The sequence below is a fragment of the Mesocricetus auratus genome, unplaced genomic scaffold (assembly GCF_017639785.1).
Source record: "Mesocricetus auratus isolate SY011 unplaced genomic scaffold, BCM_Maur_2.0 Super-Scaffold_4256, whole genome shotgun sequence".
Taxonomy (NCBI): Eukaryota; Metazoa; Chordata; class Mammalia; order Rodentia; family Cricetidae; genus Mesocricetus; species Mesocricetus auratus.
This window is the reverse complement of record NW_024429182.1, coordinates 105,563,916-105,581,312: the sequence shown is the minus strand read 5'-3', so window position 1 is coordinate 105,581,312 and position 17,397 is coordinate 105,563,916. Positions and strand designations below refer to the sequence as shown.

At 41.2% G+C, this 17,397-nt stretch overlaps 1 protein-coding gene and 1 non-coding gene across 4 annotated transcripts in view; one reads left to right on the top strand and one right to left on the bottom strand.

The window, feature by feature from the left end:
• The first annotated feature begins 89 nt into the window (after positions 1-89).
• The window catches only part of Rab30 (RAB30, member RAS oncogene family), a 92,122-nt gene continuing 74,814 nt past the window's right edge, over positions 90-17,397 (top strand). For 2 of the 3 annotated variants that reach the window (XM_005073936.4, XM_040728456.1), the window contains exon 1: positions 90-315. The gene's annotated coding sequence lies outside the window, so the exon portion shown is untranslated. Of the gene's footprint in view, positions 316-409; positions 675-17,397 lie in introns of those variants that run through there. The other variant, XM_040728464.1, reaches the window with a different exon arrangement.
• LOC121135727 lies at positions 8,052-8,158 on the bottom strand. Its single transcript, XR_005872837.1, has one exon. It is a non-coding gene; the product is annotated as a U6 spliceosomal RNA (small nuclear RNA).

Below are 17,397 nucleotides of genomic sequence, written 5' to 3'. Positions count from 1 at the left end.
AGCTCCGGAGCATGGCTATTGGGGCCGCTCGGACAGAGGGATGATGTCATTGCAAAACCCGACTGCATTCATTGTGCTACGGTCTATCCACTCCCCACCCCCCTGCTGCTGCTGCTGTTGCTGCTGCTGCTCCTGCTGCTGCTGGGCTCGCTATTGCCGCTCGCTCCAGCTGAGCCCTGAGTAGCAGCAGGACCAGGGCAGGGACTGACTCCAGTCCTTGGACTTAGGACACCGCAGCCCCTTCCCTTACGTGCGTGACTCATTCGCATATCATTTCTGTTTATGCCTGGGGTGGGGAGAAAAATCCCAAACCAGGTGAGTTGAAGTGATTTATTCAAATCGTTCTCCCAAGTTATTCCTCCCGCTTAGTGCTCAAGGCTTTCTTTTGGAAGATAGGGCCGGGGATGGGGGTATGGATTCGGGAGGTTTTCACTGGCGCTGCTAAGAGCTAAATCGCTCTGTGCAATTTGGGTCACTGCAAAGAACAACTCCAGCAACCTGCCCCCACCAGAGGACCGGTGCCTGCCAATTTCCTCGCCTCAACTCCCTTTAACCTTTTGGAGGCTAGGAGAGGGGGCTGGGCTGGCAAGGATGTTGGGAAGTGCACTTGGAAAACATGAGAAGGGCAAAGGTGGAGGACTGCAGTCCTGTCATTCTGTGGCCCCAGTGCTGAGGTTTGAGTGGGAAAGGGTGATGCGTGGGAAGGAATGGAGACAGTGACTTAAGGTGGTCGTACTTCTTTAGAACATTTGTGTCTCTTGGACTAGCATACACTATGTATATATATAATTTAAGATGAGCAGGCTTCTCTTGAGTCGCTTAAGTTTCGTGGGGCTTTATGTTTGCATGTCTGTATCGTCTGTCTCGCTTTTTTTCTGCTGATTTGAGGTGACAGTGTCCTTTAATGGTGTACTCCGTGTCAGAAATATTTCACGTGCTAGAGAAGGGTTTCTTAGGCTGCTAGAAGCAGCCTAACATTTTTAAAGCTTTGTTTTATTTATTTATTTTTTTACGTTTTCTCGACTGCGGGATTCAGGATTGTTTGGAAGTGGAGCTGATAGATTTGTGCTTGTGGGAGTGTTTTAAATTACATCGCAATAGGCTCTTGCCACTGACAATGGTTCTGTAACGAGCTGCGCTGCCGTTTCCCCGAGGCTCCACTCACACTTAACGGTTTGTAGATGTAATCGATTAGGGAACCTGGGTACTTTTTTTTTTTTTTTCGTTTTCTTTTTAACGCATTATGGAAAGGAAAAGTTAGGCGTGCTGACACCCTTTACTGATTGTTACTGAAAGGTATCCAAGAACAGTGAGCCTGACCAGGGAAACCAGAGAGCATGCTAGTGTGCTTTTTGTTTGAATTTTGTTTTTCAGCGAACTGACACATTTAATAAGGCAGGCAACACTGTGGCTTGTATGATGCTGACTCTCCTCTTTTAAGAGTTACAGGGATGAACACTGCAATAAATATGTTCCTTTGAGATAAACAGCTGGCTGACTCCAGAACAGATGGGGCCAGTCTTAGCTGAGAGATATACAACCTTGGAAATGAATGGACTTAGGGTCAACCACACCCCCTTTAGGAATGTCAAAAGAAGGAGAAATGCCAGAGTATTTGCTTAACTCCAGAATGCTAAAGCTTTTCACCGCTGAGTCAGGCTTTGGGGGAAAAAGTCATCACTGTCTGTCTTTAGCTTCTGTGAACCAATTTTATTCATTTTTAATTTACATGCTCAGGTCTCCAAACTTGCAGCTGGGTGACACTTTGTTAAGTGCTTCGTGTCACTGAATGCAAAGGAGAGTCCATTGTACGGGCTTAGAGTGATTTATTGGCCTGCAAAGAGCAGCTTTTGGATTTGGGAAAAGATCAAATCTGTTGCTCTCTTCCTACATTTTGTGGTGACTCTCTGCCCTTGTCTTCTATGCCTGTCTTTCTCCCTACCCGGTCGACATCTCTTCGAATTCCATTTCTTTCCTCATCTGTTTGCAATAAATGTAGGTGTTGCCTCTCTGTTTCAGAGTGCCTGCTGTGTCGGGAGAGTATCACATCTCTTTTTCTAAGTCACTTTCCAACCTCTGAACACCAGCCCCCACACCCTCATCCCACCCGTCCCTAAGGAACCCTGGGGTTAGAGGATGTTGGCTCTGTGTGAACATTTATTCAGAGTCCTCTTTGAAGAGGTTCTGGCTTTTTTTTTTTTTTTCCTTTCCCCTTGGAGTCTGTGCTTGGAAGGATGACAGCGATGAGCCTGATCCAGGACTGGGTTTGTGGTTTTCCTGACAGACATAACCTGGGCCCAGGAGCATATGGACAATGAAATGTGCCCAAGGAGCTTCTGTACCTCTCCTTCCCATGATCCCTGCTAAGAAGTGCCCATGGTTTAGCAATTGTTTTAATGCTTTACACAAATAGTTCATAAATGATTCCTAAAAGAAGTAGTCTTAAGTAGGTTCTGATTCCTTTAGTGTTTTTGTTCCTTATTTCTGATTCCAGTGAGTGGTGGGAAAAAGAGTCTATCCCCTAGCACCACGCTGAGTAAACAGGGCAAGCAGCAAACCTGCATTTGTGTTTCTGAAGGTAGTTGGAGTTCCTGCCATTTTGTCGTCTTTGTACTGGAGAGAAGTTTGTTGTTTTATGCGGCTTTCCCTGGGAGCTGGGTGTGGTGGCAGCTGTGTCTTTTTACTTAACCTTACTGTTTCTATAGGCATGCAGAGTCTGATGTCCATTTGAAGTCAGCCTATATGACAGGTGGATGGGACTTCTTTTGTACCTTAAACTTTCCTTACGAAGTCCTTTCTCCTTCAATGCACCCTCACTCACTGGGGGTTGTTAGTGACATAGGGAGGAGAAATGAGATGATTGGAGGATTAGATTTAGCCCTATCCCTGCTGTCCTATGGCTTTGGAGAGCTGTAAGTTTCTTTTTGCCTCAGTTTGTAGATATGCAAAGGGACACTAACCCTTGCTTCTTGATTCACTTGGCCTGTTGTTAAAAACCCTCTATGATTATTCATGTCTAACTCTGGGAATGGCATATTCATTTTCAATCTTAGTTTTCTCATTTTTTAAAACATGGGTTTATCTCAATACAGTATACTGATGTTCACATGTATGTATACCATGATAGGAATGCATCTTCAAATGAGGTAGTGTTTGCTTTCAAGAAATTTCTCTGGAGGGTTGTGTAGTAATGCTAGGACAGCATAGTCCCACAAGAGGGGTGGGAAATTAACAATGTGGCCCATAGCTTTTGGCACTAGAGATGAAGGCAAGGAATAGCTCTAGGGAGTAGGTGCCCAGGTCTTGTACAGTTTACAAGCTCTGTGTGTTTGTTAACTGAATGGCCCAAACTAGGTCTCTAAGGATGCTTTCTAAATAAAGAAAAATTTCAACATATTGAAAGATGACATTAGTAATAATGAAATGTCAAGTGTAAATGCTATTAGCAGATCATTTTCTGAGACCTATAGCCTTTGGAATGTTTTGTGACTAAGTTCTAGGGAAATTCAGAAGTATTTCAGTTCTGGTTTCTTTTAGGGTTCAACTTCCTAAATTCAAGTTAGTTTCTCAAAAATCATTCTAAGGGTCATAATATTCCCTAAATCAATGGACTTTTTGAATTTTACGGGTAAGCAAAGTTACACATACACAAAATTAATACAATTGAGTGAACTGGTGACAATATTTTTCTGTGGTAAAGATATATTGAACTGCAAGAAAAATTCTGTAATGCATCTTTCCCCCTTATTTTATTGCACAGGAGGGGGAAAAGACAAAACACCACAATGTTATAATTACTTAGGAAATACTTTCTGTATTTTCTTGACTGTGGTAGAAATGTGCCTGATCTTCAAATGAACATTTCCAAGTAAAGAGGAATTTTATGTGATCCACAGGTAACTTATTTATAGGTTCTTTCGCTTGGGAATCTAACCTTTGAAAACTAGATACTTCCTCAAGATTATCCTATCAAAAAGATTCTTGGAATTTTTTTTCAGTCCTGGGGACCAAGCCTATAACATAAGGGTCTCTTGAAGGTCATCAGGGAGAAAGGATCTATGAGATCACATGTTAATGTGTGTGTTTATGTGCTAGAGTTCATTTGTATGTAACACGAAAAATAACAACCCAGGGATAGATATTGGGGTTCAAGCTGATGATCAGATAAACAAAGTGTCCAAGCCAGCAGCTTTTACCTCTATCCAGGCTGAAGCAATCCTGCCCTCAACATGGCTAGAAATGAAAATGCCACAGACTGAATATCTGTTCTATCTTATATACCTCAAGTGCTGGGATTAAAGGCATGTGATCCCAAATGCTGAGATCACCTTTTTGTGAGCTGTTTCTCTTTTAGACTGGATCAATTTTGTATAGCTCAGTGTAGTCTTGAACTAACAGAGATCCATCTGCATGTCTCCTGAGTCCTGGGATTAAAGGTATGTATTGCCACTGCCTGACCCTATGACTTGCTAGTTATGGCTGCTGGGATTAAAGGTGTGTATCACCACTGCCAGACCTCTATGGCTTGTGGCTAGCTTTGCATTCTTACTCCTCAGGCACGCTTTATTGAATCATAAATAATATATCACCACATTTGAGCATCTCTTCATTCTCTCTTATCAATGTGTGTGTGCTTCCTGGACAATATCTTTACCTCTTTGAACCTGTTTCTTAGTAAGATTGTTGTGAATGTTAAATGAGAATGTTTTAAGATTTATTGATTCATTTTATTTTATGTGTAAGTGTGTGTGTACTCATTTAGTGCCCTCAGAGGCCAGCAGAGGATCAGATCCCCCCTGTAACAAGTTACAGATGGTAATGAAACACCATGTGGGTTCTGGGAACTGAACCTGTGTCTTCTGTGGGGATAGCAATACTCTTAAACAGGGAGCCATGACTCTAGGCCAGAGTATATTTTATGTATCTAGCACTAAGCCTGATATAACTGATGTTCATAGTGGCTCTCTCCCCCTTTAGACAGGGTTTCTCCGTGTCACCTTGGCTGTCCTGGAACTGGATCTGTAGACCAGGCTGACCTCAAGCTCACAGAGATTCTAACCTGCCTGACTTCCCTGTGCTGGGATTAAAGGTTTGTGTTACCACTGTCCAGCTACAAATAAGAATCTTAATGGCCACCTCATGTGCAGCTCCCATTCAAATTCCCCCCAATATCCTTATAATAAGATTTGTTTTTCCCAGCACTTGGGAGGACAGCCAGGGCTACACAGAGAAACCCTGTCTCAAAAACAAACTAACAAGCCAGGCGTTGGTGGCGCATACCTTTAATCCCAGCACTCGGGAGGCAGAGGCAGGCGGATCTCTGTGTGTTCGAGGCCAGCCTGGTCTACAAAGTGAGTTCCAGGACAGCCTCCAAAGCCACAGAGAAACCCTGTCTCGAAAAACCAAAAAAAAACAAAAAACAAAAAACAAAAAACTTTTTTTTTCATTGCAGAGGGCCTGGGCTCAGTTCCCAGCACCCAGGCGATAACTCATAACCAGCTTTAGGGGATCTGATGTCCTTTTGTGACCTCTGTATACACCAAGCATATGTGGGGTACATACACATACATGCTGTCAAAACATTCATACACATAAAATAAAATAAACCTTAAAGAAAACCCTGTCTGGAACAACAAAACCAACCAACCAACCAACCAACCAACCAAACAAACAAACAAACAAGCAAAAATCCTTACTGGATATAATGAGTCCATTGCTTAGTTCAATGAGTGGAAATTAGTGTGTCCTTTAGGTACTGTTGTTAAATGTTTCAAGAGTGTCAAAGCAAAACCAGAAGGCATGTTTGTAGGCATTTTCTTGATTGATTAATGTGGAAGGACCCAGCCCACTGTGGGTGGCACCACCTCTAGGCCAGTGGGCTTGGGAGGTGTAAGAAAGGTAGCTGAAAAAAAAAAACAAAAAACAAAACGGTAGCTGAACCTGAACCTGGAAACAAGTTAGCAAGCTGCATTCCTCCAGGGTTTCTTCTTCATTTCTGGCCTCCATCTTTCTCGTTTAAGTCCCTGCCTTGGCTTCCCTCTCAGACGTTAGGTTTGGCCAGTGTTTTATCACAGCAACAGAAACCTCACTAGGACATGCGCATAAAATAGCTCTGACTAATTTGCATGCACATAAGCACAGAAATCTGTAATATCTGTAGGGTGCTGGTACCTTTGACTAAGCTGACTCGTGTTGACCCTGTGATTCCAAGGGTGTTTTCAGACAGAAAGTTTCTTCTTGTTCTCATAAAGTCTTTTTTATTTTGTCAACCTAGTCCTTATGTACATAAGTTAATTACAGGGTCCTGTGCTGGGTGCCTTGATAGAGAAACAAGTGGAGCTTCCCTCCCACCCCACTCTATTGTAAGAGACCCAGATCTTTTAGGAGGGTCTTTGAAAGTAGCTGTGCTATGTATGAAGGTAGACTCTGTGCTCTTTTATTCTTTCAATCCTATGCAGATTAAAAATCTTCAAAAAATTTCCTGGGTGTGGCACACGCCTTTAATCCTAGCACTTGGGAGGCAGAGGCAGGTGGATCTCTGAGTTTTAAACTAGCCTGATCTACAGAGCTAGTTCCAGGACATCCAGGGCTATACAGAGAAACCCTGTCTTGAAAAAAACAAAGAAAGAAAGAAGTTTTAAATTACATTAATTGATTGGCTGATTGACTGATAGTGTGTGTGTGTGTGTGTGTGTGTGTGTGTGTGTGTGTGTGTGACCTGAGGCTCAAATTCACTCAGGTTAGCAAGTACTTTCTCCTTCTGATCCATCTCACTGGCCCATATGGAGCAGATTTTAGCTCCATTTTTATATGTAAATAAGGGAACACATCTCTGTGAGGTTAAGTAACTTTTTCTTTTTTCAGAGAAAATGTAGATTTTGTAAGGACAGTGAGTGGGAGGGTGTACAAGGGAAGAATAATGCTGTTCTGCTATTTGGATCAAACCTAGCTAAAATGATGATGATGATGATGATGATATAGTAGATTCTCTGTAGGTTTTCTGGAGCCCAAAGTCTCCCACTTCTTCAGCTGCTTCCTTTTTTGCCTTGCGTTCTGACTGAAGTCTAGGCTTCATGAAGGCAGACCTGGCTGGCTGGTGACTGTGTTCATGTTATGGTCAGACACAGAAGCACCCTGTGATAACATTAGCTTGGGTACCAGGAGGTTTGTATGTTTTATTTGATTCTTCCTTACCAACTTATTTTAAAACATTTAAAACTTTTTATACTCCTTTTATCAGAATTAATTTGCTTTCTATATGAATACTCCCACCCCAACTCCTTTTTTGGTTTTTGTTTGTTTTTTGAGAGACAGTCTTATTCTGTAGACCAGGCTGGCCTTGAACTCACAGAGATATGCCTGCCACTGTCCCAGGAGTACTGAGATTAACATTGTGCACCACCCACACTTTAAGACTGGCCATGGTGGGGCATGCTTCTAATCCCAGCATTTGGGAGGCAGAGGCAGATGGATTTGTGGGTTTGAGGCCAGCCTGGTCTACTTACTGAGTTCCAGGACAGCCAGAGCTACATAGTGAAAGCCTGTCTTAAATAACAAACAGACAACAACTACACCAAAACCTCTAAAAAGAGCAACTAAACAAGTAGCTGTTTGAAACTTGCTACCAGGCCTGGAGATGGCTCAGGGGTTAAGAGCACTGCCTGTTCTTCCAGAGGTCCTGAGTTCAATTCCCAGCAACCACATGGTGGTTTACAACCATCTGTAATGAAGTCTGGTGCCCTCTTCTGACCTTCAGGGATATATGCAGACAAAATACTGTATACAAAATAAATAAATCTTAAAAAAAGGAAACTTGTTGCCATTTGAAATATTTGTCTCTAATCATTTAAGCATATAATCTTTAAGAACAAGCACTTTCTTTCAGATTGCTATTCACTGCTACTCTGTAACAATGCCTTTCCAATTTCCTCAGTCACTCTAGTGACTCTTATTAACTTTTTGTATATGTGTATGCAATATGTGTTTGTATGTGTGTAGAGGCCGGAGGTTAATGTCTGATGTCTTTCTTTATCTCTCCCCTCCTTATTTTTTTTAATATGGAACGCTTCATGAATTTGCGTGTCATCCTTGCGCAGGGTCCATGCTAATCTTCTCTGTATCATTCCGATTTTAGTATATGTGCTGCGGAATCGAGCACACACCCCTCCTTATTTTTTGAGGCTTATTCTTTCAATAAACTGGAAGCATGTCTAGCCCGTCTGACTGATGAATTCCAGGGATTGTGTGTTTCTGCCTCATTAGTGCTAGGATTCCTGCATGTGCCTCTGAGCCCATCTTTTGTATGTATGTATGATTTATTGTATCTATCATCTATTTACCTCTCTATCATTTATCTATCTATCTATGTATGATAGAGTATCATCTATCTATTTTTTGAGACAGGGTTTCTTTGTGTGGCCTTGGCTATCCTGGAATTTGTTCTATAGATCAGGTTGACTTCAAATTTAGAGATCCACCTGCTTCTGCTCATCAGCAGCTGGGATTAAAGGCATGCACCACTACATCTCGCTAAGCCCAGCTTTTAAAAACGTGGATGCTGAGGATTTAAACTCATGTCCTCATGCTTCTACAGCAAGCACTTTGTCAACTAAACCATTCCCAATAAGAATCTTTTTCCTAAAAAGACATTTGATCCAAAATCTAGTCAGGTATGATTCATACAAGACAATTGTATCCTTTTGTTGTTTATTTTTAGTGTAGAATAATATTGCCTTCTTGTCTTGATGTTATCTTTGAATATCTTGTTTGTTGTTCTGTAGGCTGGAATTGGAATCTTCTGATCATGTTCTCATTGGGGAACTTGAGTTAAGGATTTGTGGTTGGAGTGTTCCATTAGAGATACTGCATTCCTACCCCCTTGCATCTTAGGGATGTTCATGGTTAGTTTGTCACATCTCTGGTGATGCGAGGCTTGATGCCTGTGGTTAAGGAGGAAAGGCCGGCCTTCCCACTGAAAGGGCACCACATTTAAATGATCTATGTGTGTGGGGTACCTTGAAGGTATGTGAATATCCTGTTTCTCAACAACTTTCGCCTAATATTTTCTAAATTCCCCTATTCTGTATTTATCATCTGTTCAGTTAGCTTCCAGCTCCTCTCTCCCACTTCAAAAAAAACCAAAACAAACAAAAAACAAAACAAAACACTACTCACACTCACATTCTGCTCCCTCCAATGTATTATAACCCATTATCAGTCTTCTCTCCCTTCCCCAGCCTTATGCTTTCTGATACCCAAATGGTTTCAAATGTAGCCTGTGAGAGCCTAGCCAGTTTATTCTTAAATGCTTGTAATAAAGTCGACAAGATGCTCATGAAAGCAGGGAAACTAAGTCTGAGAAGTCACAAATAACTCTCAGTGTGGTCCTGGTCACAGCCAGTTATCAGGAGAGATGAGTTGTAAATATTGTTCTAACTCCGCAGTGGTTGCTGCTACTCTGTGAGCTTGATGAGGATCAGAATGTCCCGGGTTGAAACCAACATAAAGGGTAGAGTGCAATCATTGCAGCATCTTGCTGATAGAAAATGATTGGAAGTGTGCAACAGCAGGGGACTGGACATGTTTACACAAGGGAAAAAGCTTAAAAGCTACAAACACTAGTGAGGGTGTTCTCTGAGGATATATTTTAAGTGATAGAAGGAAGTATGAAGTATAGTTTGTGAGGGATAAGGATATTTTGAATTTGCACAAAGAAACTCTGGAAGATGATGAAAAATACCATGGTTACAAGTAGAAAGTAGGTAATAGACAATGTGTGGATTATGTATAGTATATGTGTATACATGTGTATTGAGATTTATTTGTGTGTGCGCGTGTGCACGTGTGCACTTGTTTTATGAGACAAAGTGTTTCTATATAGCTCTGGCAGGCTTGGAACTTGCTTTGTAGACCAGGCTGGTGTAGACTGCCTCTGTCCCCCAAGTGCTGGGTTAAAGGCGTGGCCGCCACACCTGGCTTATTTTATTTATTTATTTTTGAGGTTTTCTGATATTCATGCTTGTTTGTGACAGGGTCTTACTCTGTAATCTCAGATTTAAAGCAGTTCTTCTGTCTCATGTTCTGAGTGCTGGGACTTAAAAGACTGCAGCTACCATACCAAGTATACAGTGTTGAATTTGAAAGTAGCTCTATTGATATGTAGTTCACATGTATCACATAAACTGCCCATTTAAAATATACAATTTAATGTTTTTTAGTATGTTGATCAGGTTATGTAATCTTTACCATAGTCAACTTTAGGATATTTTTAGTCATTACCAGAAGAAACTTCATGTCTCTTAGCAGTTATTTGCTATTTTTCAGCCATCTTAAGGCAACTTCTATTCTACTTTTTGTCTGTATAGATTTGCCTATTTCAGTCATTTAATATGCATGGAATTATACCATGTGTGGTCTTGTGTGGAAGACTTCTTCCATTAACATAATACTTTGAAGTTCATAGATCATAACCTGCATCAGCATTGCATAACTTTTTAGTATCAAATAGTGTTCCATTGTATGGACATCCTACATTTTATGTATCTATTTTTCATATTATGTATATTTGAGTTGTTCATGCTGTTTGGCCATTTTGAGTAATGCTGCTGTCAACATGTATTTACATTTTTGAGTGAATATATGTTTTGATAATTATCGAGTAGTCAACTGGTAATACTATATTTGACCTTATGAGAAACTGCTAGTTTTTTTCCAGACAGCTGTAGCCCTTCAAATTCTCAGCAGTAGTGTGTAAGAGTAATCTCAGCACTCAGGAGGTAGAGGCAGGTGCATCTCTGAGTTCAAGGCCAACCTGGTCTACAGAGTGAGTTCCAAGACAGCCAGAGCTACACAGAGAAACTCGGCCTTGAAAAACAAAACAAAACAGAACAGAACAAAATCAAAAAGTCAAAACCAACTAACCAACCAAACAAAAAGGAGTTCCAGTTTGAGGGCTGGAGAGATGGCTAAGTAGTTAAGAGCACCTGCTGCTCTTCCAGAGGCCCTGGGTTTGATTCCCAGCATCCACATGGCGGCTCACAAATGTCTGCAAATCCAGTTTCAGGGAATTTGACACCATGTTCTGATCTGTTTGGACACCAGTCAAGCATGTGGTGCACATGTATACCAGCACACAAAACACTCAAACACATAAAATAAAATAAATGATTTTTAAAAGGAGTTCCAGTTTTTTTCACTTCTTTGCCAATATTTTTTTTAAATCACTATATCTATTCTAGTGGATTACAGCATGTTGATTTTTGAAGTGTGTCAGTATATTGACAATGTAATATCTAGTCCAAAACTAACATAAAAACACTAGAAAGACACTAGGAAGAGAGACTGAGAGAGATGGCTCAGTGGTTAAGGGAATTGACTGCTTTTCCAGAGAACCTGGGTTCAATTCCCAGAATTCACATGACAGTTCACAACTGTATGTAGCTCCAGTTCTAGGGGGTCTGAAGCTCTCTTCTAGCTTCTGCGGGAACCAGGCATACATGTAGTTCACAGACTTACATTTAGGCAAGATACCCATACTCATTAAAAATAATTTAGAATTTTAGAAAAAGGGACTCTTAAAAAAATTGGAAGAACTAGGAGCTCAGAAAGAAAAGTGTTAGCCAGCTAGTTGAAGTGTCAGGGTGTGGGAGATGGTTTCAAGGCAGGGACAGTGTCCAGGTTTCCCCTTTAGCTGGTGTCAAGTGCAGACACAGTTTCCTGCTAGGCCTTCCTCTAGCACACCCATATCCACTGCCCAGAGTGGTCTTGGGTGTAAAGGGCCACCCTCAAGATGCCTTACACTCCGGTAGAAGGAACCCCTAGAAAATGAGTGACTGTAGTTATGTTAGATCTTGAGACTGGGATTCTGTGGGCCAGGAGGTCCTTTTGTGAGCTTCCTCCACACAGAGTTAGGTCATTAGATGAGGCTGCTTTAGCCATGGTAGTGGTGTGGGAAACAGAGTGAGCCTTTAGGGGAGACCTCAGTATGGGAGCTTACGTATGACTTTGCATTTATGTTTTGGTATCTTTAAGCTTTATGACGATGGACAAGTTCCATTTTCCCCAAAGCTCTCATTAACTATGGCAGGGGACGCCTGCCTCAGCATCGCTTCACAGATAGGTACTCATTAGTTGTAAGGGGGGGGGGGCTTTATTGTAGAGAAAGATGGCAGACACCACTTTTACTAAGGGATCAAAGTTAGTATCAACCATGAGGCAACTAGACTTCTGAGAAAAACAAACTGCCCCTTTGTGGAATCCCTCCCCAAATTTATAACCTGAATATAAGCACAAGGGCCTAGGGAGATGACTCAGAGGGTAAGAGGCCTCCTGTATAAACAGGAGGATCTGAATTTGGACCTTCAGCACACAGTTAGAAGGTGGTTGTGGTTGTGGATGCCTGTCATCCCATATACTGGAGGGGCAGAGACAGGTGAGTGGGTCTTTGGGCCTTACTGGATAGTCAGTGTAACTGAAACAGTGACTTCAGGTTCAGTGAAAGACCTGTCTCACAAAGTAAGGTGGAGTGTGAAACACTGGAATGCTTCTAAATTAAAACAGACTGAAGGGCAAATAGAGACGAAATGCCACACATGGTCCTGGATTAGTTCTTGGATCGAAGAAAATTTTCTCTTTGTCTATTGATATAACTCATATTGCCATAGTCAATGCTATTTGTACAGTGGGTAAAAATTAATTAAGGGTTGAAGCTGGATTAGATGTAGGGTCAATATTAATTTCCTGATTTTGATAATGATACTGTGGAAATATGAGGGAATATTCCTGGCTTTTAATGAAGTACCACATATTTAGAGATAAAGCGGTACCTATAGCAGAGAGAATGATAAGGAAAATTTGGTGAAACATTAATAACATTTGAATAATTCAAGTGAAGGCTACATATATATATTCTTAGGAACCAATTTGAAATTTTTTGGTAATATTGAAATTAGTTTGAGATAAAAGGATAAAAAGAGTTTACCTGACTCAGGTCTCAGGATGATGTCTAGTACCAGGTAGACTTTGGACATCCTCCAATAAGCAAGGATAGTGGTAGCTCTTACACATGATTTGGGAGTCAAATTCAAATGAACCTATGTTTGGGACTGGAGAGATGGGTCAGTAGCTAAGAGAGAAGGATCCATGTTTGTTCCCAGTACCTGTTCTAGATAGCAGTAACTTTGGCTCCAGGAGGCCCCAGTTCCTTTGAACTCTGCATGCACCCTGTCATTCATGTATATACATTCCTATACACAGATACACACAAGCACACACATGCACACACAAAATTAAAAATAATAGTAATAAATCCTTAAAAATGTTTATCTATGAACCAAAATTGGGATTCCTCTCAGAAATAGAGGTGTGTGTCTTTAATTCTAGCACTCTGGAGGAAGAGGCAGTCTGTGCTCTGTGAATTTGAGGCCAGCCTGTTCTACATATCAAGGTCCAGACTAGCTAGGGCTATATAGTGAGCCCCAGTGCCACAATAAAATTCATTCACTCATTCATTAAATATAAATAAATTTGGCCTGATAGTCTCAGAAAGTTGTGGGTAGTGGTCATCTAAATAAAATTCATTCACTTATTCATTAAATATAAATAATTTTGGCCTGATAGTCTCAGAAAGTTGTGGGTAGTGGTCATCTTTGCCATTTGGGCCATTTTTGGGCCAGCCCTAGCATCTATAGTTTGTTTCTCACTGTCTTTTCTCTTTCCCATCCACACATAGGTTCCTGATTCTGTTTTACAGAGCAGTTTTAACTAGCTATGCCAAATTTTAATTGTTTTGGCTAAAAAAAGAAAGCTGAATAATTTTTCCTGGCCGATTCAATAATTTTGCTTTCTAAGAGTTAACTTTGGGAAGAAGTCCAGAAAGTTCAGGTAGTAACTAAGCTTTTGAGAAAGACTGAAAGAAATATGTCTATCTGAAATGATTATTCCATTTTCATCTTTCTTTTTCAAGCGTCAACATATGAATGATTAAATTTTGCTGAGACAGCTCAGAGGGTAAAGGCACTTGCTGCTAACCTGCCACTCATCCCTGGGGCCTATGTGGTAGAAGAGAATCTACTCCCACAAATTGTCCTCTAATCTCTAAATGTGAACTAGGCTGGTCTTGAACTCATAGAGATCCGTCTGCCTCTTCGTCTACCATTCCTGTCTGGAGCTATAATTGTGTAACTGAAGATTCCAAATTCAGTGACATCAATCTGTATCCAGTGTTATTTCTGTAGGACTTAATTCTGTTTGGAATTTTACCTACAAAAAGTTTGTCTGTTTTTTGCTTTTATTGTTATGGCTAAGAAATGGTTGAATGTGCAACAAGCCATTTTTGTTATAACTTTCGAATATTGAACACATTTGAAAAATTTAAGAGATTCTCAGCACTGACTACATAAACTATATCTTTTAATTTTGACAAGAATTGTAAGAGGAAGCTTTATGTCTGAGAGCTTCAGTGGGATGCTTAATATCATTTGACCATCCTGATTTCTGGCCATAGGCCTGCCTCTTACTACTCAAATGATTGGTTATTGTTAAGATGATACATTTTAGATTGCATGTATCTTAGTATGATTTTTTAAAAAAAACAGATGCCAAACTATGGTGGTGCATACTTTTAATCCCAGTACTCTGGAGGCAAGGTCAGGCAGATCTCTGTGAGATTGAGGCCAGCCTGGTCTACAAAGTGAGTTCCAGGACATACCCCAAAGCTACTGAGAAACCTTGTCTCAAAAAACTAAAACAAACAAACAGACAAACAAATGAATGAACAGATAACATGCCTTGTCTTAGTAAATTTTACCTGCTATAACAGATTGACTGAGGCTGGGAAGTTCATTTAAAAATACTATTATTGCTGGGCAGTGTTGGTGCATGTTTTTAACCCCAGCACTTGGGAAGCAGAGGCAGGTAGATCCCTGAATTGGGGGCCAGCCTAGACTACAGATAAGTTCCAGGATAGTAAAGGTGAAATACAGAAACCCTGTCTAAAAAAAGTTATTATTATTTGCTTTTGGGACAGGGTATTGCTCAGATTGGCCTAGAACTCACTATGTAGCCCAAGTTGGTCATGAACTTGTGCCATTTCTTTTCTCTCAGCACTCCAAGTGCTGGGATTACACATGTGTCACCACACCTGCCAATAAAAGTTCATTTCTAAGGGCAGACGCTGATAGGCGTCTGCTGGTGGCTTCTTCTGCCCCCAGGATGATACATATTTCTGTGTCTTCATATGCCAGGAGGATGAACTTGCTCTTCAGGTGCTTTAAAAAAAGATATATGTGTTATTATTTTAAATTGTGTGTGTGTGTGTGTGTGTGTGTGTGTGTGTGTTTGTGAATGTGGGTGGTGTGTGTTTGCCTGTTGGGTATGTGGGTGTGTGTTCAGTTGCTCAAAGATGCCAGAAGACAGTGTCAGATCCCCCACAGCTGGAGTTACTGTCAGCTGCCTGCATGGACGCTGGAGACTGAATTCAGGTCCTCTGCAAGAGCAATTAAGGGCTCCTAATTACTGAGCCATCTTTCCATTTCATTTAAGTACTTTTCTAGGTCACTAATGCATTTATGAGAGCATAGGCCTCATAGTGTAGTCAGTCATTAATACTCTTAACACTCTATTTAAACTGCAGTTTCAATGTGAATTTTGGAGGGCACATAGACATTCAGACTGTAGGATTCTTCACTGTGGAGTGGAAAGTGACCATTGAGACACGGAAGGACTGATGAAGTCCCATGCATTAGGTATGCCTTCCTACTCCTTATGTGTTAGCCATTTTTTCTGTTACCTGCTAGAATACCATAGCCAAGGCAACTTATAGAAGGAAGAGTTTCATCTAGCTTAGGGGCACCAGAGGGTTAGAATCTTAATGGCAGGGAGAGCCTATCAGTAGATGACAGGTGTGGCACCTGGAACAAAAAGCTGAGAGCACACTTCCTTTACTGAAAGCATGAAGCAGAGAGTGAACTAGAAGTGGTGTGAGGTTTAAACTCTCAAATCCCACTCCGGTGATGTAGTTCCTCCTGCAAGGCTGCACCTCTTAAACCTCCCCAAGTAGTACCTCCAACTGAGGACTAAGCGTTCAAATATCTGAGCCTGTGGGGGCCAGTTTTCATTCATAGGGTGCTGTGACAGGGTAGATGTGGCTAGGCAATAGAGGATGGGTAATTTCCGTGTGACATGAGGACAGTGGGGAGGGCAACTCAGATGAAGGGAACAGTGAGTAGGGTTGTAAGTGGTGACGTTAAAGAGCAGCTTTAAGATTTAATTCTACCAAGGAAGCAGTCTCCAGTTATATGACTCTATAATTCCAGGTAACCTTGCCACCTTCCAGGTTGGCAGAGACTTAAAAGCAAAATCTAAACCAGGCTTGTGAAGTTGTGTTGTGCTGGACAGGGACTCGCTCATGATTCATTCCGTAAATGCTTGTTTAGCACACAGTGCTGGTGCTTTGCTAGGCATTCTATGTATGTTTGCAGATTAAATAACCCCAACAACCTGGGAGTTATTAATAGCCCAGTTAACAGACACAGAAATTATGACTCAGATGAAGTAACCTGCTAGTAATCACATGACTGGTAGATGGCAGAAACAAAATGACACCTGGAGCCTATGCATCCAGTAAGCTACATGGCTTCTCCCTGGGCTACATGTGAGGTGATGGCTATCTTTGAATTCAGTGGCAGATGACTGCCTTTGCTTGTCATCTTCTTGATACTTTTAAGGGTACCTTGGATGAGTTATCTGACATCTTTGAGACTAGGTTTTTGCATCAATGAACAGATGATCTGCTTTAGACCAGATTGTTTATAGTTTCTCTTGGTCTCACTGATTGATTTCTGCCATATGGTGAAGGGTACTATGTTTGTTTCCCATCACCACTAATTCATTAAGCAAACACTAATATTTACTATACTACCAGCATAGGATACTAGCAATTGAAATTTGGCAGGACTTTGCCTATAAGGTAGCTTTAGGCTAGCAAAAGAGACACATCATACAATTTGGTCATAGTGCTAATGTGCAGGACCTGGGAACACAGAGGAGGGGAACCAGACCCTTTTATAGATAGGAAAATGTTTTGAAGAAGTGACCACACAGACCAGGAGGATGATGTGGGAGACTGACAAACCTTATCATTCTTTTTTTTTTTTTTTTTTTTTTGGTTTTTCCTTGCTCTGTAGACCAGGCTGGCCTTGAACTCACAGAGATCCACCTGCCTCTGCCTCCCAAGTGCTGGGATTAAAGGCATGGGCCACCAACGCCCGGCCCTTTTATCATTTTTATGATCATAAGAGTAGTGCCCATTTAATAAGCTCTGGTAATCTCTGAACTCCCTTTTATCTTGTGTTAAGTCTGGTTGAATTTGACAGTTAAATATAAGCATTGGGGCTGCAG